General features: G+C 37.6%; 1 protein-coding gene across 1 annotated transcript in view; it reads left to right on the plus strand.

Annotated features, from left to right (window-relative positions):
* The window catches only part of HTR1E (5-hydroxytryptamine receptor 1E), a 70392-nt gene that overhangs the window by 39506 nt on the left and 6691 nt on the right, over nucleotides 1-24195 (plus strand). The window contains exon 2 of the mRNA XM_008687326.1: nucleotides 10323-10389. The gene's annotated coding sequence lies outside the window, so the exon portion shown is untranslated. The remainder of the gene's footprint in view (nucleotides 1-10322; nucleotides 10390-24195) is intronic.

Genomic DNA, 24195 nt, shown 5'->3' on the forward strand with positions numbered 1-24195 from the left:
AATTTGAAATGCCACTTCCATCATATATTAATTCTTTTATAGAGAGTAGTGCTATGTTAAGACTATTATTCAGTTTAGGGATCTAGAAATTCCTCTGAGTCAATTCACCACCGTTGGTGCTAAATATGACCTACTGAATCCAAGTAGACGTGGGGGGCGAGGAACACAGAAAAGGTAATATGCAGGAAACAGGCAGAATGCCTAGCTGGAATTAAGATAGCAAATAGGGAGGCCCCTGGGTGGTTCAGTTGGTTGAGCATCTGACTCTTGGTTTTAGCTCAGGTCATGATCTCAGGTCATGATCTCTGTTGGTGAGATCCAGCCAAACGTGGGGGCTCGGGATTCTTTCCCTCTTCCTCTCCCTCTCTGCCCCTCCCTCTCTCTCTGCCCTGCCCTCCTGCAAACGCCTGTGTGCACATGCACTCTCTCTGTCAAATAAATAAATGAATGAATCTAAAAAAAAAAAGAAGATAGCAAACAGGAACAAAAAAAAGTCAAGATAAAAATATGAGGGAAAAAGTAAAGAAGATTCCAAAATAAATGCTTTAATGATACAGAGGATAATAATAGGAGACCTCTTCCAGTTGCCCTCATGACAGAATCCAGACTCCATTACGTGAACTCTCACAACTGTCTCATCTGGCTTCTGCCTACCCGTCTAGCCCAAGGCATGTTCCCCTTAACTCTTCTTTCAGGTTTCAGCTGACATATTTCCCCAGGTCTACTTCTAACCTGGTCGAGACTGAGTCGAACATTCCTCTTGTGTGTCTCTGCAGGTTTCTGTACTTTAGAGTCTAGCAGTCTAGTTTCTTAACGCTTTCACCTCTGTTGTGGACATCTTCCTTCACTCCCCAGCTTTTGTAGCTCGTTGTCCTGGTAACTAAATTTCTCTCCTTGTGTGTGTGTGTGTGTGTGTGTGTGTGTGTGTGTGTAAAGGAGGAAGGAGGGAAATTTGTGATCTGTAATTAGCAACTGGTGCTTCTTTTTTTTTAATTTTTTTGTTTGAGTATAGCGGACATACAATGTTACATTAGTTTTAGGTGTACAGCGTAGTGATTCAACTACTCTGTATGTGATGCTCTGCTCACAATTGGTGCTTCTTATGAGAAAGGCTCAACCTGTTCCAGCACAGCCCTCACATTCCGGCTTCTGCACCCACTACTTGGTCAGAAACTCTCAAATACGGTTTTCCATCGGGCCTATATGCACAGCTGTCAGCACAGCAGCAGGCCCTAGAGTGGTTTCCATCTCACAGAGAAGCAGACTGGGCCGGAGTCTCCTTGGACAGCCAGCTCATCGGAGCATCCTCCAGGGCAGTGTTTGGCACATTATAGTCCATGAGCCCAGTCTGGCTCCCTGCCTGTTTTTCTAAATAAAGGTTTATTGGAACATACACCTACTGTAATAATAATAACTACACATATCAAATACTCATTCTTAGAACTGATTATTTCACCCTTTTCCTCATGTAGGCTCAATGCTCTTCAGAATCTTTACAGATTATAAAAATCACACAGAATTCTCTAAACTCTGAAAGAAAGACATTGTGGCTATAAGAGTTCTGCAAATAAAATTATGTTTTTATTTACCTTCCAATTGTCTCTTTTGATGAGAGATTGCAAAGTAGTGGATAATCGAAAGTCATTTATATGTGCTTGGGGACCTTGTTCTATGACGAGTTCAGTAGTAAATTTTCCTTCTTAATTGCATTTTGCCTACAGTGGCACCAAAATGAGTTTGGATTGCTTGAACATATGTTAACTGGGTGATAAAGACAATAATCATTGTGCTGGACAGGAACAGAAGCCATTTAAGAATGTTTTAAAATTTTACTTCATATAATCCTCAAAGCAGATAATCCACAAAACAGAGGAGTGAGTGTCAACTGAGTATAAGAAATTTTTTGTTCCACTGCATCATTACGATTTTTAATGTATCATTATAATTTTTTATTTTGCAATAATTTTTTAAAATCTTACCTACGTTAGTTAATAGGACTTTCATTAACTGTAAAATTTTATACCACTTGAATAATTTCATGTTTCAATTACCATCTTCTTAAAATAGCTCTCAAGTGATGGCTAAAGCATTATTCATTCTATTCATAAGTTAATGTTGTTTAAATTCTGTTAGTTAAATATATTAAAAATTTCTTTATGCATTTTTCCACTTTTCATATTTTTAGCTATGCAGGGTTTAAAGGCCAGGCAGAATATATGAATACTGTGGGCATTCTTAGAAAAATAATTTACCTGAACTAGATAAAGCAAACCACTTTTACAAGAATCTACTTATTTAAAGAATACTTATTTAAACACTACCCCTGGTACCCTTATTATGTTTGGTGGTTGTGTACAATGATATATTATTTCTGGACGGCAGTTTTCCCATTTCTACAAAAATCCCTGAAATATTTATCATTTGACTCAATTACACTTTGAGGTGTTATCTTAGGAAAATAACTAACACAAAAAAAGATGTCTTTGTAGCACTATTTATTAAAGGGGGAAAAATCTAAATTTATAGCAATAATAGCATATCTATAATTTCAGAAATCATGTTTTCAAAGATTACTTCATGTTTTGGCAAGATGGCTATAACATAATTATTAAGTAAAATTAAACACACACACACACACACACATACACACATGTAAAGAATTATCCCATATATCTATGAGTGTGTGGGGAGTGGGGCAGGAGCTGGATGGGGGAATATGGAAGAAAATTTGCCAGTGAAGGGCACTTAGGTGGCTCAGTCGCTTAAGTTTCTGACTCCTGATTTCAGCTCAGGTCATGATCTCAGGGTTGTGGGATCAAGCCCCACATCAGGCTCCATGCTTGGTGTGGAGTCTGCATGAGATTCTTTTTCACCCTCTGCCTCTCTGCCTGCTCATACTCTCTCTACATTAATTAGTTAATTAACTACTTGATTAAATCTTTAAAAAAAAAAGAAGAAAACTTGCCAGTGGTTATTAGAGTTGTGGGATGGTGGATAATTTTTACTTCTCGTTATCAACTTTCACCATCACAAATTTCTGTAATGCATACATATATCTTTTATAAGAGTGAGTTTTATTTCAATAGCTAGATGCTGATTCCCAGAGCAGGTAGACTACGTAAACAGCCCTTTTTAGAAAATGCTTTCTAAAAAGAGGCGGTAAGACGAAAGCTTGTTTTACAGCTGCTATTTCTCATTAGCCAGTTCGTTATCGTTGCTGTACTTTACAGCTCGGTCTATGATGTAGAAACTCTCTAGCAAGGCTGGATACTTCCTCGGTGTTCAGTAGAACACACTCTCCTTCTCTATCAAGTCTCTCCCATGCTACCATCCACCTTCTCATCGTAAATCCTCGACTTAAAACGCACAGTAGGCTCTAGGCTCCTTGTTTGGAGGCAGGAAGACCTGTTAGGGGACTGCTGCAACAGTCTGGGTGAGGAATGATAAATCTAAACCAAGGCAGTGGGGGAGGGGGGGCTGAGCAGGAGATTCTTTTAGCCCACACAGCCCACATGTATCTGCTGCTAGAATGATCTTCCCTTCATTTTTGCTCAACCAGATCCTCCCATCCTTCAAGTTTCCACTCAAATGCCTCCTTCTCCATTAAATTCTCCTTGTGCCCATAACTGAAAATCATTTCATCTCCTTTTATTTTCATCTTTAACCTTTTTTTATATACATATGCTTTTCATATTGAAACAATCCAATGTGCAGGTGGGAAAATGCAGTTATAGTACAAAGAACTTTTTTCTTAAACCATTTGAGAGTAAGTTGCCAAGCTAATAATACCCCATCACCCCTGAATACTTTAGTAAGTATTTCTACCAAAAAAAGACATTCTCTACATAACCACAGTACAACCATCAAAATCAGAAAATTAGTATTGAAACATTAATACTATAATCCTCACTCCAGTAATGTTCTTACAGTAAAAAGATCCTGTTTGGAATCAAGTGTTGTACTTATTTACCATGTCTCTTCAATCTCATTCACTCTGGAACAGCATCTCAGTCTTAACTCTCATGACGCTGACACTAGAAAACTATGGTCCAGTAGAACATGCATCAGTTTGGGTTTGTCTGGTGTTTCCTCATGACTCAATCTAGGTTATGCATCTTTAGTAAAAATATCACAGAAGTTATGCTATTTTCCTATTAAATTGTACATAACTGCAGTTTGTTCTCTTATTGGTTATGTTTACATTGATCACTTGATTCAGATTATTTCCACCAGTCTTCTCAACTCTGAAGTTACTCTTTTCCCTGTGTAATTAATAATATTCTGTGGTGATGTGCTTTGAGACTTTTATTCATTCATGTATTTTTATCAGTATGAACTCACTGTTCATTTTATTCAATGAGCTATAATCCAATACTATCATTACTTATTTGAAGTTCAAACTGACACAAATTGGGCCAGTGGGAGACTGTTCAAAGTGGTTCTTGTGTCCTTTGACTCATCCTCATCATTTTTGAGCATTTCCTTGTTTTGTGGTGGTATAAGATGATTCAAGCTCATTTGTACTTTCCTTGCCCCAGACCTGGAATCATCCATTTCTACAAGGACTTCTGGCTCCTTTAAGAATGATATCTAGAAGCCAAGGTCTCAGCCCTAGGAGTAGTTACTGCTTTTGGAGTATCAGTGCTCCCAGGACCATGGAGTGGACAGAGATTAGGAATCTTGGAATATGTGTATGTGCACATACACATGAATCTACACACATTTACATCTATAGTTATTAAGACATTGGTCTATATATTCTGAAAACCTTGAGTTTTCACAATTAAGTCTTCTAACTCCACTTTTATTCCAGCTTCTCCCTTTCCATATTTGCAATTCCTTTTTCCAAAGGTGAGAGATCTGGCTCCCATGAACTTTAACATAATTACTTATTTAAACACTTCCCCTATATGTAACCAGTCTCTCATCTTTGAAACTACCACCTCCCTCACATAGATGTCCTCCTTACTCCACTCAGGTCATGACCACATGTGGATGTTCTCCCCACCCTGTTCAGTCACAAAACCCCATGCCAAGTTATTCTACATACCCCCTTCCCTGTATACCCTCTTCAACCTGTTCTATCTCTGACACCCCAATGCCAGGCCACTGGCCCCCATGTGAATGCCAACTTTACTCTGCTTGGGCTCCAATACCCACCCCAGGCCATCATACATGTGGACCCTCTCACTCTGCCAGGCTGCCCCATACATGCATCTTCTTCACTCTGTTTACAAATAATAAAATGTTTAAGTTAAAGGAAAAGAGACACTGATAGAACTTTTAGTCTAAGAACATTCTAATACCTTAAAGTCCTTAGCCAAATCCTGACTGTATCAGAATATGTGAAACACACTAAAGGAATAGGGATTCCTCCTTTTCTTTTCTTTTTTTTTTAAGATTTTATTTATTTATTTGACAGAGATAGAGACAGCCAGCAAGAGAGGGAACACAAGCAGGGGGAATGGGAGAGGAAGAAGCAGGCTCATAGCGGAGGAGCCTGATGTGGGGCTCAATCCCATAACACCGGGATCACACCCTGAGCCGAAGGCAGACGCTCAACCGCTGTGCCACCCAGGCGCCCCAAGGGATTCCTCCTTTTCTACCCACAAGGACAGTCATCAATGGAATCATTGTTTAAAAGAGAAAGTATATCAGTTTTTCATTATTAAATATCACACACACATGTACAGCACGCTCATACTCCTTCACTGTCACTCATTCCTCTGAAGATAAAATTTGGCAAAAGAGAATAAAATTATTAGTATTTTTAATGAAAAGCACTTCCTATGGCATTCTGTTGCTAGAAAGATTCTTCTGATATAACAGGAAAAATGGCAACGACCAAGGGGATACAAGGAAGATATTAGGGAAGACGGAAGGAAGGAGATGAGAAAATAAGAAAGTGAAAAGGTGGGAACAAGGAAGGTAGCAAGGAGAGAGACCGAGAGAGGAGACCTAAGAGAGAAAAGGCAGAAGAGGGAGGCTAAATGGGAGACACGTGAAAAGGGAATGGCAGGATGCCATTCAGGAGAGTCTGACGTGGCCACCAAATCGCATGGCAAAGGGCTCTAACCCTGTAATCAGCCCCAAAGCAATGCCACTGTCAGAATGAAAACATATCATCTCCTCCAAGATCACTGACAAGTAATGAAGAAACAGTTACTTCATACACTTCACAACTGAATGAAACTGACTTCTGAAAGTTTGGTACAACCAACTTCTGGATTTTATCTGTATATTTGCTTAATAACACCTTTAAATGATTCCTATTTTGAGAGTCAGTTTTGAAAACTACAGAAGTATCAACATCTGCAAATGGTAAGAAGGTTCTCAGTTAGTAAAAACTTCAGTGAGGCAAAATATGGATAATACATATATAAGTGGACCATCTGCAATGCTTCACATCATACCTGATTTGGCTGCTTTGATAAAGAAACCATATATCCTCTAAATTATGGTGTCAATGTTTCAGATTCAATCCCTACCAACCATCACAAAGCTGTCTTGTCTGCTGTTGTGGTTCTTGTCAAAACCAGGGTTTTGGGGCGCCTGGGTGGCACAGCGGTTAAGCGTCTGCCTTCGGCTCAGGGCGTGATCCCGGCGATCTGGGATCGAGCCCCACATCAGGCTCTTCTGCTATGAGCCTGCTTCTTCCTCTCCCACTCCCCCTGCTTGTGTTCCCTCTCTCGATGCCTGTCTCTATCTCTGTCAAATAAATAAATAAAATCTTTAAAAAAAAAAAAAACAGGGTATTGAGCCATTCCTTTTTTTAAAAAGTGTAACAGAATATAAGGTTTTCTCTATTACACATATGATTGCTGAATTTCTAAAAAAGTATTCTTGAAACACAATAAAACTTAAGGCAAAACTTTTAGAGAAAAGGAATACCCATTCTCAGAGTAACTCGATAGAGAGTTAATTCGTGGCTTAGGTTAACTGGCAGATATTTTTAGCTGAGGTAAATTTTTTTATATACTTCCTACAGTTGCTATTATAGATACTATTGAAAAGATCAATAGAGAACCTTAGTTCCCTTCCCATCACCCATTTCCCTTTCTTCCTTCCTAATAGAATCCTGATTTTGTTTGGATAGCGCTGCCCTCCCCCTCCCACCCCAAACCAATGACTGAGGGACAACAGACCTCACTGTCAGGTTGTTTGTGCTTCATTGAAAGCACTCAACACATGGCATTGCTTTGGCCCCTGTTGTAACTACAGAAGTGAGGTCTGCGTTGGTCCAATTATGGTTGGGGGAAAGGGCTTTCTCGTGTTTAGGATGTGAACAAGAATGTATATTGCATCAGATAGTGCTGGTAAGTATTTTATAGCCATAAGAGGAGCAAGTCTAAATTCAACACTGTCACACTGAAGATTACAGAGCAGAAATATAGGAAGAATATGGATTCTTGATGACCATCATTGAATTACTGAGTCACCAACCTGACCAGAACTAATTCTACTTCTGGACTTTCTGTTATGTAAGATAATAAACTTCTTTACTATCTAATTTTTTCTTGAATTGGGATCCTGCATTTGCAGCCCAAAGAATCCTAGTTCATCAAACCACACCTAAGTTCCAGTATGAAAGCCAGAATTGCAGGGAGACATCCACGTCAACCTTGCGGTGCTGGGAAAAGTGTTTTTATAGGTTAGAGTCAAGAGTGACAAGGCCTTCTCAGTTTCCTGCAGAAAGAAATCTGAAAATAATTGGAAGCACTGGAGACTTCTCTCACAGATTCCTTCTATTTAGACAGCTTTAAAACTTAAATATGGACTCCTAGTCCTTTCTTTTCTGGCATAGAGGAAATCAATAATGCCAGCTTTGCAAAGGTAAACTTATTGATTTGAGGACAAAGGAAATGATGCTAGATAAATTCAACCCAAAAGAGTCCCAGAAAATTCTGATATTCTTTGATAACAACCTACCTTTGAGTTACAGTTTTTAAGCACTGGCTGCCATCAAAATTAAAATGTCGAAGTCAACTTAGGGCCCAAGATACTTTCATGTTGCTATGACAACCTCTTTTTCAGCTTTAACATCAGATACCTTAATTTGGGCAGAGTTAACACTTACCTTGGGAGTTTTTTTTTGGGGGGGTGACTATATAAATTAGATTTATTTCAATTATTTCCAGAAAATCACTATTAGATTGTATGTTTATTTTCCATAAATAAAATATTCTGTGATCAAAATGTGATCAAAATCAATCTCCAGTTTAGGGCGCCTGGGTGGCTTTGTCAGTTAAGCTAAGCGTCTGCCTTCAGCTCTGGTCATGATCTCATGGGTGCTGGGGTTAAGCCCCTTGTCGGGCTCCCTACTCAGCTTCTCCCTCTGCCCCACCCCCATGCACTCTCTCTCTCAAATAAATAAAATATTTAAGAAAAATCAATTTCCAGTATAGTGAAATAAATCACATGAAAATTTATTACATATATGTTTTATATACTGTTCTGGGGAGAAAAGCCATTTTCATCTAATTCACAAAGGAGTCATGTCTCAAAAAGTTAAAATTATTGCTGGAGACTGAATAATAACTGTAGGTGGTCAGAGAAATTATCATGAAAAGGGAAAGAAGATAAAAGGAATGAAATAAGATGTATTTTTAAAGTTTTGTCATGGTAGATACAAGGAAGGACAGGTATAAAGAATATGCCTGCTGGATATGCCTAGCCTCGGGAGAGAGGACTGTACCACAGGCCACTAATCCAGAAAAGATCAAAATTCAAAAATCAAACAACAGTTTCTAGTGAATGAGTATCGCTTTTGCGCCATCGTTAAATTGAAAAATCATAAATCAGGGACCACCTATATTTACAAAAAAAAAATCCCAGGCAGGATTAAGGGAAGCCTCAGGGCTGATGAGGGAGCCTAAACTGACAATGGTAAAAGCTATTTGCATTCCTAACCAGGAAGAGGCAAAAGGAGGGAGTTTTCTCAGAAGCTAAACTGGTGGGACCAGTGCTCCTGACACGAGCTGTGACCTTGGGCGAGGGAAGGAGAGACTCCCAACGGCAGCCCCATAGGATCCTCGTTCTCTCCCCATCCTCTGACCTCCTTGCCAAAGTCTTTCATTGACTAAATCCACACAAAAACTGTGCGAAGAGGAGCTCGATTATCCTGTCTGAAGAGGCCAGATCCCGAGGCCCCAAACAGGGTCAAGGGTGGAAAAGGAATCTGACAGAGCAAACAGATACCTCCGAACACAGACACTGCCCAGATAACAACATGGGGGGGGGGGGGGCGGGGGGGGGGACTCATTAAAAGATGGAGACATTTGGTTCTGCAACAGCTTTGGTACACATTTTGGGCTAAGATGTATATTTTAGAATCCTTTCCATTTTGTTAATGTTAGTTTTTAGTCATTCTACTTCATGTTGACAACTTTTGAATATAAACAAATACATATTTCATAATCATTAACTTTAGAGACTTTTTTCTCTCAGGCAAAAACACCCATCTAGTTCCATAAACCTGGCACTACTTCATTACTGTCAAAAAGTGAAGTGTTTAAGACAGTTTGCTTTGACTCCGTCTCCAAACTATACTCTTTCACATTGGATTCGTGTTTCTCTTTTGAGTTGTTATGAACATAAATTGTGTGTGGAGTGTGGGTGAGCGTGTAGGTATAGCTTACTGAGCTGACCAAAGGGAAGTCCATGCACACAGATGCTCTCCAATGCCACCACCAGCTCATCATGTCGGTGTCTTTTCAGGACCTGATTGAATAGGTTCTGTGGTGCAAGGGACAGTGTTCTGGACTTTAGGTCTGGAGGCTATAATCAGTCTGTTCATTAACAAGCTGTAGGACTCTGGCAAGTCCCTTCACCAGCTTCTCTTTTATTTCTATAAAAGGGGTTGAGGCAGAGTCTCTGATGTCACTTCCAGCTTTAAAATTCGGTGCTTCTCATGCATGTTCCTAATTATCATGCCTAATAGGAACCATCAGTCTTGCTGCTGCTTGATCGCTTTAGTTTGAAAAGGCCTTTTTCAAACTGACATAGAGAATGCTAAATACTCTATTTTAAATTAAAATTTAGATAAAGAAACTAGCAGATGACATTAAAATACAGCAAATCCTCAGTGACTTTTTGAGTCTAACAATTACAGCTTCCCATGAACCTTAACATTTCCCTGAATTGCAAACATTATGTTTACCATTTCACAGGTAAATATTTACATGCCTAAGTAATGAGAGCTTGAGAAATAAAGAAAGCTCTGAGAAATGAAGAGGATAATTTATGCTCTAGAGTAGATATGTACTTTGTAATTCAGCTCCATTGAAGAAACTCTCCTTAATATCCTTAACATCTTCTTCAAGGTCCTAGAACAAAGGAAAGAGCTATTTGTCCACTGCGAAGGCTGAAGTATTTCATGCAAGGTGTCAGGTGCGTATTCAGAAAACATTACTGCATTGTATAAATTCCTGTGTATTTAATACCTACTATACACTGTATTAAGGGTATTATGTATATTGTTTAATTCTCACAACTGTCCTTTGACATTATCTCCAATTTTCTGGTCTCAGAGAAGTCAAGTAACTTAACCAGGGACAACAGCTAGTAGGGGACAGAGCCGGGATTTGAACCTAAGATTCTAAGGCCAATACCTTCATTCTTGTTACCCCATTGTCTCTGGGAACACTGGCCAGACACACCCACTACATGTCAAATACTTCATTGTTTTTCATAGATAATGACACTGTTTCTCCCTAGCAATGCCTCTGCACACTGAACCCCTCCACGTGTCCCTCCAGCAACATCCACCAATCCCTCAGGAATGAGAATGAAATAGGCTTAGCCTCAACTATCGGTGTTCTCAAGCTCTGTAACAGGGACAATTGACACATCAATGTAGCATGTCTTCAGGCATGAAAAGCCCTATCTCTTTTCTCTCTTCTTAATCATAGACCACATTTTTTCATAAGTATCTACCTCCTCTCTCCTTCCATTGTAATTACCCAACTGTCCCTAGAAGACATCTACCTTCTAAATGTGCTTTAGAAAGTTTTTGACCTTTACTGGTCTTTGAGAAATAAAAAAAGATTGGAGGCACTGCCCTAGACCGCTCCACTTCTGTCTTAGACTGGATCTCCTGAAAACATTCTGAGATGAGGAACTGTGTGCATAATGCTGGTTGGGGAGTGCTCTCAGGAGATATACCTGCAAAGAAGTGAGGAAAGGACTGAGGGAAGGAAGACCCAGGGATGGGTCAGCCCTGGAAAGGGGTCTGGGATGGAGCAGCACAGAATGCTCTACACCCTGTCAGACTGGTAGACCTAATTTGTGTCTTCAATTTAATTATGTTTCTCTTCCAGACAAAGGGTTTTTAAAGTTCTAAAGACCAGTCTGAAATCTGACTATGCAGAATTTAAAATATCCTGAGCTTTCTCTCCTGGGAAAATAAATAGAATAAAGAAAGATTATGAAATCTGAAATTTCTAAAAATAATAGCCTGAAACTGGGTAATGTGAATGAAAGCCAGTCAAATCTGTATGGAATATAGCATATTACTGATTCATTATCAGATCACATAATTTAATTATATTCTATTTACCATGCAGTTTTCACACCCTAAACTTCCCAGTGTAAAGTCTATGTTATCTGATTAGAGAAAGCAGAAAGAGAAAGAAAGAGGCCATGCAAAAGAGAAGCTTAGTTAAGGATGGCAGACTGCATTGTAAATTCAGAAACATCTTTAATATGTAAAAGAAATGATGCAAATTCATCTTTTGTTTTCTATAAATAAGCCAGGTTTATCTTAAACTATTGGTAAGAATATTTTTCCCTTTCATCTTTCCTGGACTTGAGCCATTTACAATTTGTAACACAGAGAAACATTTTTCAGATCTAACTTAACATGTAACTCTTTGTTGTTTCAACTGAATTTAGCAAAACCCAGAAAGAAAATTCCTTCCTAAAACATAATTAATTTCTACAACATGTTGATTTAAGCTGCTAATTTAGGAACATACAGATCCCTATTGCTAGGTTCTTCCAGTCAGACTTTAAAGATATTCTTCAAAATATGTATATATCTCAAGTCCTAAAATAAGGAGGTTTTAGTGACTGAAAGATGTTGAGGAAAATATAAAGCTCTTATTTAAAAGTATCAAGTCAAGGGATGTCTGGGTGGCTCAGTTGGTTAAGTGTCTGCCTTTGGCTCCACTCATAATCCCAGAGTCCTGAGATGGAGTCGAGCATCAGGCTCCTTGCTCAGCGGGGAGCCTGCTTCTCTCTCTGCCTGCCACTCCCCCTGCCTGTGTTCTCTCTCTTTCTCTGACAGATAAGTAAATAAAATCTTTGAAATAAATAAATACATGTGTTTGACTTGATATTTGGCTATAATATCATAGTATAATCTATGCTGAAAACAGTTATTTAACTTTTTCCTAATGGGAGATTATATAATAACTATGCAAATAATGCTGATAGGCTAATCTGATTAAATAAATTAATAACTCAATAAACACTTAAGGTTTACATGTATGTATATATTTAAAACATTTCCCATAAGTTAGTGTCCTGGGAATTATATAAAATGTACTTTTAAGTCTGTCTCTAAAGGAGACACAATATTTCATTTTAGATAAATTATGCTAGGAACAAGATATAAACTTGTGGAAAGTACAGTTTTTTATTTGTTTTATTTACACCATATCCCCAACAGGTGGCATAGTAACTGCACAAAGTAGGTGCTCATAACTATCTGCTGAATTAATAAATTAGGACAAGGTTAGTGGGGACTATAAGATAATACTAAGAATAAGAAATGGTCCCGGCCATTCAATGAATATACTTCGCCTTAGAAAGAGAGCCAGCAGATATTTAAAGCAAAAGGAGTTCAATCCAGGTTTGGGTTAACACTAAAACACTATTGACATCTGTCCAAATTCTATTCACAATCTTGGGTTCTTACATAAATGTTCTGAATTCTTTTAAAATAGCACAACGGGCATAAGCCCAGAACCATGACAGCTTTGTTTCAACAGAGAGTTAAGAGATGGCCTGTTTATGAAATATCTTTACCACAAATTTTTCATGCTGGGAAATCAACAAAATACTTACTAATTCAGCTATAATGCTTAACTATGTTATTTGACCAAGAGATTGAAATGGTCCTGGAAAAGCCAGGAGAGAAGTGAGAACTTGGCAAGAAATATGACCCCATGGAGTCACATAAAAACCCTAAATACTCCATTATCATCACTATTATATAATATGCTTTATACTTCATGAAGCAAATTGGCACATAGTATCTAAATTGGTGATCGTGACAACCTTGTGTATCAGGGAGCAGTACTGAATCGTGTTGGAGGTTTGGGAGTACTAACGTCAATCTTTCGCAACCTGGTCAGTTGAAAATAATAATACTGATAATCATGACCATACTTATCATAGCTAGTACCTAAATAGGACTTATTTATGTGTCAAGTGTGACCTACATGCCTTTACCTGTTAGCTCAATTACTCCTCCAACCACCACAAGTCTCCAAATGGTAATCGAGGCATCTGCTTTATTCAAGTTGGTTGGCAAATTCACTTTCCACCTGGTTAAAAAAAAAAAAAGATGCATTTTTTGTCTCTCTCTTCTGCACTGAACCAGGGAGTGACCATGCTGACTCTTCCACCCAGTGTCATGCTGTAAAGCTGAAACAGAGAGAACTGAGGTGTAGCTGGAACAGGCTCATGTGGTCTGATGGTCTGTCTACTGATAGCCTGAGTGTGTGAGCCCCAGCCTTCCCTGCACCCAGGCAGGTCCGTGAGCTGAGGGAGAGGTGGGCACAAATGCCAGGCTTTCCACAATGTCACACTCTCTCTCAAGTTTTTTCAGTAGGTGGAAAATTTGTACTGAAAATGCTGCTGCTCTCTCCTGGGAAGGAAAGCAGCTATCCCCCATGCCTCCATGGGAAACTGCAGGGAAGAAAATGAGTGTTTCAGTCCATACTACCCCCAGCACCTCCAACAGCCAATTGAGGGAAACTGAGGACCATGTAGGCTTAGTTTCTTCCTCAAAGGCAAGGAACTGGCAAGTAGCAAAGACAAACCTTGAGCCCAAGCATTCTGACCACAGAGCGCACATCACATTCACTCTCCACTACACCAGAAACCTTGCACTCCAACAAATTTGATGAACGCTGAAAGGCAAACATTCTAGAAGTCAAAACCCTTGAATGCTCTTCTGGAAATGCTTTCATGCCCTAACCAGATTCTCTTTTTCCCATAATTTCTTGTAAAATGTGCTGAAAACATATCTTTCAAACCATTTCTTTCTGAGCCAAGTTAAGGGATAGAGTAAACGACAGAAAAGAAAGAAAAAAATTGTAATTATAGTTCATCTCACAACAACATATTTAAAATTTGACTCAGTCTGACTTTGGTGTATTTCTATTACTCAAAAATACTCATTATATTGTGTAGCAGGGTAAGACATCTTCTGTTCATAGAGTTAGCAGTTGTGCCAAAAGCACTAATATTTTGCTTTACTGAATATCAGACTCAAGAACAGATGTTATATTATTCTCTTATTTGTATTTTTTCATCAGGCTTCATTCAACAGGTATCCCAATATGGAGCTGCTTGTTAGTTTACTTTCCACTAAATATAGACACATAATTAATATGTGCTGGGCCATAAAATACTTACTTACTGTTTATTAACAAGCTCAACTTGCAGAACATGTATACATTTGACTGCATTTTGTGAAAAATAACTCAGAGTCTTGAACTTCCTCGTGGGAGTAGAATTATATCACCTTCCAGGCTGGAAGATAATTTTATATTTTACATGCGTATATTCTGTAACCACTACTGCTGTTTTTTACTATTTGTGATCTTGTAGAGAAGGGAAGAAAGTTATATCACTTCCTAGCTGTGATTCTTATAAACAATAAAAAAGTAGCATGAAGGGTAACAGTTCTATCAGTTTTCTGATAAGAGCTTCAATTCGTAAGCATGGTGACTGGAATAATTGGTTTTTCTCTAAGCAGAACTGGAACTGAAATTAGATTGAATCAAGACAATGGTCCTCAACACCTTTGCTTCCATTTAGAAGGATAATTTTTTTATTATTTCTAGGAAAATAAAAAATCGTAGCTTTTCAGATACCAATCTAGGCTAGTTGCTAGTGTTTGATCACTAATCAGTCATAATTCTCTTCTGCTCAGTCTAGACACCACCTCTGAATCCTCAGCCCAGCACTCCATTAGTCAGGACCCATGAGTTGGAGTTTATATGAGGTGAAACTATTTGCGTTTCCTATTACATTTGAAGTACCTCAACTGCAGCAGTTTAAAAAGAAAAAAACAAATATAATCCTATAATATTTACAGAGATATCAGTGCTCTTTCAAATTCTGATTAGTGCTACTAATCCCTATAGACTCTTTCAACACTTTGCAGGAAAATAATGAAATCTAATTAACTATATTCTAGAAGGACAGCTGATCATAGCTTAGCAACTAAGAGGGTTCATCAAGGTAAAAAGAAACATAACAAAGTCCCCTATTGAGCATTTGAAAAATGGCACTAGTATAATCAAGGAACTGATTTTTAATTTAATTTAATTTTAACTTAAATATTCATCGATGGCTGCCATATTGGATAGCACAGGTGTATTGAATCTTGTTTTACCTTCACAATAACCTGGTAAAGCAAATCATCTCCACTAAAAAGAGAAGGAAGTACAGACATATTAAGTGACTTGCCAACATTACAAAACCGGAAGGAGACCAAATGTATACTTGAATGCAGTTCTCAACTGGATTCCAAGTTCTCAACTCTGGGAATCCAAGTTCTCAACTCTTTCTATGGTACCATATCAAGCTCAAGGTAAGTATGAATCAAGAGAGGACAACCCCCCAAAACTAGTGATTGTACACAACCCACCAAAAGTTCACAACAGGGAGGGGCGCCTGAGTGGCTCGGTCAGTTAAAAGTTCATGATAGGAAGTACACTACAAAGAACTGTCAAAAATCTGAAATCTTATCCTACTTGTAAGCTAACAAATAAGCATGCCACAGTTTCATGAAAGCTGTCAGAAGACAGGAAATTCCTGAGTTAGAGAGGAAGGATTTTATTATAGCAATAGCAGTAGCCAGAGTATTAGCATTTTCTTGTACCAATTTCCCAAGCCCAAACTCACACAGTGTTGCAAAAAGGGTCAGATGACTCTTGCACGTACAGTGAGTGCATTACAGGTTGCTTACTGAGCTTAGAGAACCCAAATATTTTATAATGGGCAGTAAGCATCCTGCCCATTACCCCATAAAGAGGCATTATCTTTATCATACTAGACAATAAGCATGCCTCCCTTTTCCAAGTTCCACCTTTCAAGACTATTCTCTCCGGAAATATCCTTGAAGTAGATAGTCTGGAACAAAGGCAATCCCAAGACTTGCATGAATGTGAGAGACCACACACGATACAGATACGTGCAAACCTCCCTCCTGTAGAAAATGCCCTTGGAAGCAGTTGGAACAGAGCCAAGTGGTCTGAGCTAGCAATGCTTCCCCAGGTGGAAGCCCAGTAGGAAACCTTAGCCCTGCACATAGCTTAAATGCTCATTCCCTCGGGTCTGCCACAAAGGCACACTGCATTGCAGAAGAGTTAAAAGAAAAATGTATGCACAGTGCAGGAAGGAGCCCAGATCTTCTCTGAGGAGCTGAGTACTTCAGTGGTATCATTCAAGCTGGGTCAAAAAAAAGTCATTTCATTTTTTTTTAAATATGGTAATATAACCTCAAGCACCAGCTCACTTCAATGACAGGCACTTCATAAAGTTCATTTTTATTATTCTCAGCTGAAAAGTAAATAACACTTCTACAGGTGTCCTTCATATTAAAAGGCTTTATTTGCAGGCAATAGAGACTCTCTGTTGACTAAAACCTTATCTATGCTTCACAGAGCAGATTGTTTTTCCCCAACACCTTTCAAAGAGGTATGGCCAGTCCATTCTGCACAAAGAAAAACAGTGTGGTAAAAGAGATGATGCAACAAAAGCCAACTGAAAGAGCTCTAGATGGCCAAACATGGAACAATTTGGGCAAAATCAAAAAATGCAGTATTCGATTATAACCCAAAGAATAAAATAAATATTCATGAGTCCATATTGATAAACAAATAATGTTAATAAGCATCCACAGCACTTTTATAAAGATAATTTTCCCAAAAGTGGAGTCTACTGTTTCCTTGGGACTGAATCATAAATGTATAGATGTATATAAATACACATTACTGAATCAGTAAATAAGTGATAGAGGACAGACAAATCTTCCTTCCAGAAGAATTCCAAATAATATATCTACATATTCCCACCTCCAGGAGGTGGAACTCAATTGCCTACCCTGGAAGGTGGGCTAGACTTAGGGACTCACTTCTAAAAAATAGAGCAGGAAAAGTGAAAAACAGTCCCTTAGCAGTGGAGAGTCCTGGCAAGAGCTGCCTTAACCAAGTGATGAAGGTTAACATTGCCAGTGATGTCACGTGGATACAATGTACTCTGATGTGAGGTAATGAGACGGGCACTTCAACTCCATGGTATTCTTTCCAAATCCCATAACCCCAGTCTAATCCTGAGAAAAACATCAACAAACCAAGATCAGGAGACATTCTACAAAATATCTAGCCAGTACTCCCCAAGGCCATTGAGGTCATGAAAAACAAGCAGAGTGGGAAATTGTCACAGACTAGAGGAGACTGAGAAAATGTGACAACTAACTACAATGTGGCATCCTGCAGTGAAACAGAAAGAAGGCATTAATGGAAAAGCTAGTTAAATCCAAATAAATTCTGGAGTTTAGTTAATAGTGATGAATAATGTTGCTTTCTTAGTTTTGATAAATGTTCTCTGTAATGTAAGATGTTAACAATGGGTAAAACTGGGTGGTGGATTTACTCTCTGTACTATCTTCACAACTTCCCTATAAATTTAAAATTATACAGAAACAAAAAGTTTATTTAAAAAAATAGATGGTACAAATTTATCTCTTTGTGTGCTCTTGCCTGACGCATGGCAGAATTCTATAGCTAATGCACTGCCCAATCCAAGAAGCACAGTGAAAGGAGGCTCGGGGAAGCTAAATGAATTCAAAGACAGGGGTGAAGTAGCAACAACGCACTTCACAATAAAAGGAAAAGCAACATTGGTTCTTCACTGAATAACCTGAGTATTTGCATAGTAATCTGAGAAGCAGAATATAATCTGAACATAATAAAAATTGAGGCTCTCCTTTATAGGTCAGGAAGAGTAATAAGGTAAAAGCCCAAACCGATAAACCAACCAGATTTCAAAGAAACAAAAGTGTGCTGGCTATCCAAAAATGTCTATGTTTAATAGTATAAAAGACTCAAATTAAAAACATAAGTTTTAGACAAACCCTTCAAACTTGTGAAATTTCTCTATATTCTCTTTATTAATTATCTAGGATATTATAATAATATCTGACATTTATATTATCATTTCCAAAGTAGTAAAACCATTTTGCCAATAAATTGTATCTCCTTCTTGCCACCCAGTTCTCTAAATTACTTCCTTTTCCCACTCAGGCCATCCTCTGCTTTCAACCCTGAAGGTTTCAGCCCCAACCCAAACTTCCCAACCTGCACTCCTCTCCCAAGTCCCAACTAAATCCTATCTCTTGCTTTTGACACATTTTTGGATTCATGTTCTAAATAATAATCCCTTCAAAATAACTGTGAATGGATAGAAGGACATCTGGCTCTTTCCATATTTTGGCTATGGTGGTCATTGTTGCTATAAACATTGGGGTCCATAGACAGATGAATGGATAAAGAAGATGTGGTATATATATATATACACACACAATGGAACATTACTCAGCCACCAAAAAATGAAATCTTACCATTTGCAATGATGTGGATAGACCTAGAGGGTATTATGCTAAGCAAAATAAGTCAATCAGAGAAAGACAATTACCATATATTTCACTCATGTGGAATTTAAGAAACAAAACAGATGAAAATAAAGGAATGGAGGGGATATAGCCACTTTGGAAAACAGTGTGGAAGTCCCTTAAAAAGTTAAAAATTGAGCTACCCTATGATCCAGCCATTGCACTACTGGGTATTTACCCCAAAGATACAAACGTAGTGAAGAGAAGGGCCATATGCACCCCAATGTTCATAGCAGCATTGTCCACAATAGCTAAATTGTGGAAGGAGCCAAGATGCCCTTCAATAGATGACTGGATAAAGAAGATGTGGTCCATATATACAATGGAATATTACTAAGCTATCAGAAAGAACGAGTTCTCAGCATTTGCTGCAACATGGACGGCACTGGAGGAGATAATGCTAAGTGAAATAAGTCAAGCAGAGAAAGACAATTATCATATGATTCCTCTTATCTATGGAACATAAGAACTAGGAAGATCGGTAGGGGAAGAAAGGGATAAAGAAAGGGGGGTAATCAGAAGGGGGAATGAAACATGAGAGACTATGGACTCTGGGAAACAAACTGAGGGCCTCAGAGGGGAGGGGGATGGGGGAATGGGATAGACTGGTGATGGGTAGTAAGGAGGGCACGTATTGCATGGTGCACTGGGTGTTATACGCAACTAATGAATCATCGAACTTTACATCAGAAACCAGGGATGTACTGTATGGTGACTAACATAATATAATAAAAAAAAAACATTAAAAAAAAAAGAAGATAATAATCTCTGTGAGACACACACGCATGCACATGTTTCACTTCAGAGCAATAGTTCAGTATTCACTAATACAATGCCCATGGAAACTTGATACAGCATAGCTACTTGAATAATGAGAATCAACTGTATATCTTGATCCTCTTTTTACCTTTTTACTTATTCATGATTTTATATTTAAAGTATTAAAATATGTTTCCTGTTCACAGCAAAAAAAAAATATTAAAAAAAAATTTTAAAAAAAGAAATGGACTCCTAAATGTTGCATAAGTCAAATAAGAAACCGTGAAGGAATTAGAAAATATTTCTGACTGAATGATAATGAAAATACAAATACTAAATTTGTAGGATGTAGCTAAAATAGGGCTTAGAGCAAAATTTATAATTCTTAATTCTTATGTTGTTGGTGAAAAAAGTTTTATTTTATTTTTTTTAAGTCTCTCTTTTTTTTTTAAAGATTTTATTTATTTATTTGACAGAGAGAGAGACAGCCAGCGAGAGAGGGAACACAAGCAGGGGGAGTGGGAGAGGAAGAAGCAGGCTCCCAGCAGAGGAGCCTGATGTGGGGCTTGATCCCAGAACGCTGGGATCACGCCCTGAGCCAAAGGCAGACGCTTAATGACTGAGCCACCCAGGCGCCCCTGAAAAAAGTTTTAAACTAATTATCTTAGCTTCTACGTTAAGAGACTAGAAAAAGAAGAGTGAGTTAAGCCAAAGTAAATAAAGGAAGGAAATAATAAATATAAAAGCTGAAAGTAATTAAATAAAGAATAGATAATAGAGGAAATCAAGTCATTCAGAAGCTGATTCTTTGTAACAATTAATAACATTGAAAAATCCTTACCTAGACTGACCAAGAGGAAAAAATAAAATTACCAATATCAAGAATGAAAGAATACCACATAGATATTACAGGCATTAAAAGTATATGAAAGGAATATTATGACTAACTTTATGACCATGAATTTGACAACCTAGATTAAATGAACAAATTATTTAAAGACACAAATTACCAAAAGTGATACAACAATAAAAAGAAATTCTAAAAAAGCCCAACATATGGTATATTGGTGTTGTTGTTGTTGATGGGTTTTTAAAAAATTATTATGTAAGTATAGGAAAGAAACTGAATTTACAGTTAAAAATCTCCCCACAAGGGGCGCGTGAATGGCACAGTTGGTTCAGCATCTGAATCGGTTTGATATCAGGGCTACAAGATGGAGCTACATCGGGCTTTGCACTCAGCACAGAGTCTGCTTAAGACTCTCTCTCCCTCTCCCTCTGCCTCACCCCCACCCTGCCTCTCTTTCTCTCTCTCAAGTAAATAAATCTTTAAAAAGAAGAAAACCTCCCCACGAGGAAAACTCAAGATCTAAAGGGATCTGCAGGTACGTTCCATCAAATATTCACAAAAGAAATGACATTATTTCTCAAACTCCTTCAGAAAAAATTTTAACTCATTTTTTAAAGCCAGTATACCCTTGACACCAAAACTCACAAATCAATACAAGAAATTTTCAGACAATATATCTCCTGAACATAATGCAAAACTCCTTAACAAAATATTAACAAATCAAACTCAGCAATATATATTTTTTAAAAGATACATCATAACTAACTGAAGTTTTTCCAAGACCGCAAGATTGGTTTAACATCCAAAAATCAATTACTATGATTCACCACAAGATATCATAAAACAATCTCAGTAGTTGAAAAAGATACATTGGATAAAATGCCCACTTATTATAAAAACTATCAGAGATTTAGGAATAGAAGAAAATTTCCTCAAACTAATAAGCAGGATCCAAGAAAAACTTATAGCTAATATATTAATGGTGAATGATGAACATTTCCCCCGTCTGATTGGGAAGAAAATCAGAATGCCCTCACCACTTCTACTTAGTATTTTGCTATAGTTCTAGTCAGTATGACATAGCAAGACAAAGAAATAAAAGCAATAAAATAGGAAAAGAAATAAAACTGTCTCGGTTTGCAAATGAAATGATTGTTTTTATAGAAAAACCATAAGAATCTATAAAATATCTACTAGGATCAATAAGCAATAAGAGATCACAGATTCAAAATCAATAGCCAGAAATACATTGTATTTCTCTATACAAGCAATAAAAATGGAAATTGAAATACAAGTACCATTTACAAAAACATCAAAAATATTAAAATACATAGGAATAGTCCTCTTTCTGCTACTTCATTATCAGTTTATAGAAACACTACCAACTTATGCACCCCTATATTTAATGCAGCATTATTTACAATACCTAAGATCTAGAAGCAGCCCAAGTGTCCACTGACACATGAATACATAAAAAGTATGTGGTATAGATCTCGATATACACACACAATGGAATATGAAGTAGTCATATAAAGGGTTGAGGGTTTGTTTTGCCATTTTTGCCATTTGTGACAACACAGATGGACCTTTAGGGTATTACACTAAATACACAAGTCAGACTGAGAAAGACAAATACATACGATTTCACACATACGTGGAATCTAAAAAACAAAAGAAATGAACAAACAAACAAAAAGCGGAATCAGGCCTATAAATAAAGAGAACAAACTGATGGCTTCCAGAGGAAAAGTGGGTATATGGGATGGACAAAATGGATGAATGAGTGAGAGATACAAGCTTCCAGTTATGAAGTGAATAAGTCATGGGAATAAAAGGCACAGCATAAGGAATAGAGTCCATGATACTATAGTAGCACTGTATGGTGATAGATGGTAGCTACACTGGTGGTGAGCACAGCATAATATATAAGCTTGTCAAATCACTACATTGTATACCTGAAACTAATGTAACATTGCATGTCAACTCTACTCAAACTTAAAAATTAAATTAAAAAATACATAGTGATAAATTTAAAGAAATATGCATAAAACCCCTACACTGAAAATTACAGATATTACTGAGAGAAACTGATAACAAGTGCAGAATGCTTCTTTTTTCTTGAATTGGAGAACACACAATATTGATAAATTTTAATTCTCCTTAGTCATTAGTTTTTACACAATGTCAACTAAAATTCTAGCAGGTTTTTGTAGAAATTAACAATTTGATTCCAAAATTTATTTGGAAATTCATAGAACCTGGAATAGCCAAAACGAGGTTGAAAAAAAAAGAACAAAGTTGAACTCACACCACCTGATCTCAAGACTTACCGTAAAAGCTACAGTTTAAAGACAACGTTATGTTTATACAAGGGTAGGTCAAGGAATAGAAGAGAGTGCATAGAAATAAACGACACATACAATTGATTGATTTTTGACAAAGACACCAAAGCATCTCAGTGGGGAAATAAAGTCCTTCCTACAAAATTTGCTGAAATAACTAGACATCCACACATGGGGGAAAAGATAAACCTTAACACCTATCTCATATCCAAATGCAAAAATTTATTCAAGATGGCTCATGAACTGTTAGTTTACAAATTTGGGAATTTGTCAGGTGAAATCTGAAATTGGCCCCTGAACATGGAGAGCAAGGAGAGTCTAAGAGTCTAAGAGTCCAGACTGGTAAGTGGTAGGTTTACCAAGGGAAATTACACAGGAGTTTTGCCTCAGGTGGCCACAACATGAGCAGATCTCCACACCCACCCTCTATAATCTTTCAAGTTTATATAGAAGACTTACCTGTGTTCCGTAATGTATACCATCCCGATAGTCTCATCAACTTATTGCTCTCTCAAGGCTGCATCCTTGACAATGGCTCCACTGTAGGAATGGTAGGCCAAGCACACATTCCAAGGATGGGGGACTGTAGGTGGTGAGATCCCTCTGATTGTCTGGGTCCAGCTCACAGATCACCCAGTGGTCGTGTCCCCCTGAGGACCTCTTCCAACATGAAAGCTAAAGGTATTAAGCTTCTAGAAGAAAATATAGAAAAATATCTTTGTGACCTTGAAGTCATTTCCTGGGACACAGGAAGCTCTAATCATAAAGAAAAATAGGTAACTTAGACTTCATCAAAATTAAAATCTTCTGCTTATCAAAAGACATCATTAAAAAAACAAAGGTAAAGTATAGAGCATAGGAAAATGTTCACAAAACATTTTTGACAAGACATGTGTCCAGAATATATAAAATCTCCTAAAACTCTATGTACCCTGTTTTGTTTGATTTTTACAATGACAATGTTTTCCTGTTATTATGAATATAAAAACTTCATAATAACCAGATCTCATGTCCCAACCACGATCTGAATAAGCAAGAAGAGAATAAAGAACCCCACACTCCAGTATCTCCTCTACATCTTCCTTTGCTCCCAGTGAAGACCAAATAAGAAACAAACTACTATCCACCCTTTCTTTCCTGTAGACAGGCCAAGAAAATTCTTTATGAAGGCTGAGGAAATGAAGTTAATGAACAATTGGAGAGATCAAATTAGTAATATGAGGGCAAGCAGCTGCTCCTGAAATTAAAAAAAAAAAAGGAAACTGGCACATATTGAAGATTTTTTCTTTCTTTTTTTAATTGAAGTATAGTTGACATATAGTATTATATTA

This window comes from Ursus maritimus, unplaced genomic scaffold (genome assembly GCF_017311325.1).
Source record: "Ursus maritimus isolate PB19 unplaced genomic scaffold, ASM1731132v1 scaffold_13, whole genome shotgun sequence".
In the NCBI taxonomy this organism is placed as follows: Eukaryota; Metazoa; Chordata; class Mammalia; order Carnivora; family Ursidae; genus Ursus; species Ursus maritimus.